The sequence below is a fragment of the Panthera leo genome, chromosome D2 (genome assembly GCF_018350215.1).
Source record: "Panthera leo isolate Ple1 chromosome D2, P.leo_Ple1_pat1.1, whole genome shotgun sequence".
In the NCBI taxonomy this organism is placed as follows: domain Eukaryota; kingdom Metazoa; phylum Chordata; class Mammalia; order Carnivora; family Felidae; genus Panthera; species Panthera leo.
The window spans coordinates 26,448,460-26,450,672 of NC_056689.1; the positions used below are offsets into that span (position 1 = coordinate 26,448,460).

The window sequence follows — 2,213 nt, forward strand, 5'->3', positions numbered from 1 at the left end:
TTATGGCCGAATAATATTCCATAAGATTATATATATATATATATATATATATATATATATATATATATAATGTTTTTCCATTCATCTATCCATATTTTCACTATTGAAAATGCTGCAATAAACATAAGGGAGATGCATCCTTTTGAATTAGTGTTTTCATATTCTTTGGACAAATAATAGTATGATTACTGGATCATATGGTAGTTCTATTTTTAATCTTTTGAGGAACCTCCATAGTGTTTTCCACAGTGGCTGCACCAGTTTGCATCCCTATCAACAATGTCAGCCAACGTCTTTTAAAATTCTCTTTAGGTGCAGCTGTTTGGCTCAGTCGGTCACATGTCCGACTTTGGTTCAGGTCATGATCTCGCATTTTGAGAGTTGGAGTCCTGCACTGGGCTCTGTGCTGACAGGTCAGAGCCTGGAGCCTGCATCAGGTTCTGCGTGGGTCTCTCTCTGCCCCTCCCCAACCTGTGCTCTCTCTGTCCCTTTCTCTCTCTTTCTCAAAAATAAGTAAACCTTAATTTTTTTATAATTCTCTTTAAAAAAAATTTTTAACTCTATAGACTTCTAGTAGATTTTTTTATAATTTTCTTTTTCATCCGAAGTTAGTAAAAGGAATGGAAGGGGAAAATATTAAAGAAAAAGAGGGTAGAAAAAGGAAAGGATACAGTAAGGAAAGTAAAGAGAAGAAAGAAGACAGAAGACAGACCGCTAACTTTTACTCTTCATTGAACATAAGACCAGATATATGTGTTAAGTCATTTCATGTTCATATTTATAATGGTTGGAAGAATTTCTACTTTGTGATATGTTTACATAAGTGTTTATATAAAATCTTGTTTTATATTTTGAAAAAAAATCAGGTTTCTCAGCATATAGCTTTCATTATTTTCAGTTAAAATACATGATTTGGTTATGCATACTATATATTAAATTAAATTATTCCAAGAGGCTATTTATCCATTTTTTATTTTCAAAATACAATTGCCTTATTACAATTTGACATCATTTTATGCTACTTCATTTTCAATGGCTCTGTTATTAGATCTTCTTACTCCTTAATGATTAATATTTTAAATAATTATAATTATGCATTATCTTCATTCTTTCATTTTTTTCTTCAAATGTTTGCTTGATGTTTATGTTGCTGTTTTAGAAATAAACTGAAAATTAGGTTTTGCCTGATATATAAAATCTTCGAGCGCTGCCTGGGAGGCTCAGCCAGTTAAGCATCTAACTCTTGATTTTGGCTCATATCATGATCTTCCAGTTCGTGAGATAAAGTCCCATGTTGGGCTCTGTACGAAAAGCGCAGAGCCTGCATAGGACTCTCTCTTGCCCTTTCCTTTTGCCCCTTTCCCACTTATTCTCTCCTTTTCAAAATAAATAAATAAATAAATAAATAAACTTTAAGAAAAATAAAATAAAATCTTTGAGGTTATGTTTTTTTAAATTTCCATTGAAATTGGCTGTACTATCTAGATCAGTGTTTCTCAAACTTTTATATGGGAATCATATTGAATGCAGGTATGATTTCCCTGTTTGGATTGGGACTAAGTTTCTGCATGTCTAATAAGCTTCATGGTGATGGTGATTCTACTATCCTGTGGACTGCATTTTGTGTACCAAAGACTCAGAGAAAAACGTGCTGTATTTGAATTCTCATATAAAAGCAATCTCTTATTGTGTTTTATTCATTGTATTTTTTCTTTAGTCAATTGATTTTTAAGACAGTGTTTTTTGGTGTGTGTATGTGTGTATGTGTGTGTTCTTTTTTTTTTCATTTTTTTTTTGTTTTGGTTTTTAATATGGAACACTTCACGAATTTGCATGTCAGCCTTGCACAGGGGTCGTGGTAATCTTCTCTGTATCATTCACATTTTCGTATATGTACTGCTGAAGTGAGCACAAAACAGTGTTTTTCAATATTTAACTGATATTGGATTTGATTTGTCTGATTATTCTTTTGATTAGCAATTTCTCTCTTTTTAATTTTTTTTAACGTTTATTTATTTTTGAGACAGAGAGAGACAGAGCATGAATGGGGGGGGGGGGGGAGGGTCAGAGAGAGAGGAAGACACAGAATCAGAAGCAGGCTCCAGGTTCTGAGCTGTCAGCACAGAGCCGGATGGGGGCTCGAACTCACGGACCGCGAGATCACGACCTGAGCCGAAGTCAGACACTTAACCGACTGAGCCACCCAGGTGCCC

The 2,213-nt window shown here is 34.1% G+C and overlaps 1 non-coding gene across 1 annotated transcript; it reads right to left on the reverse strand.

Annotated features, from left to right (window-relative positions):
- Window positions 1–1,805: 1,805 nt before the first annotated feature.
- LOC122202874 lies at window positions 1,806–1,912 on the reverse strand. Its single transcript, XR_006194929.1, has one exon. It is a non-coding gene; the product is annotated as a U6 spliceosomal RNA (small nuclear RNA).
- Between the last annotated feature and the right edge of the window lie 301 nt (window positions 1,913–2,213).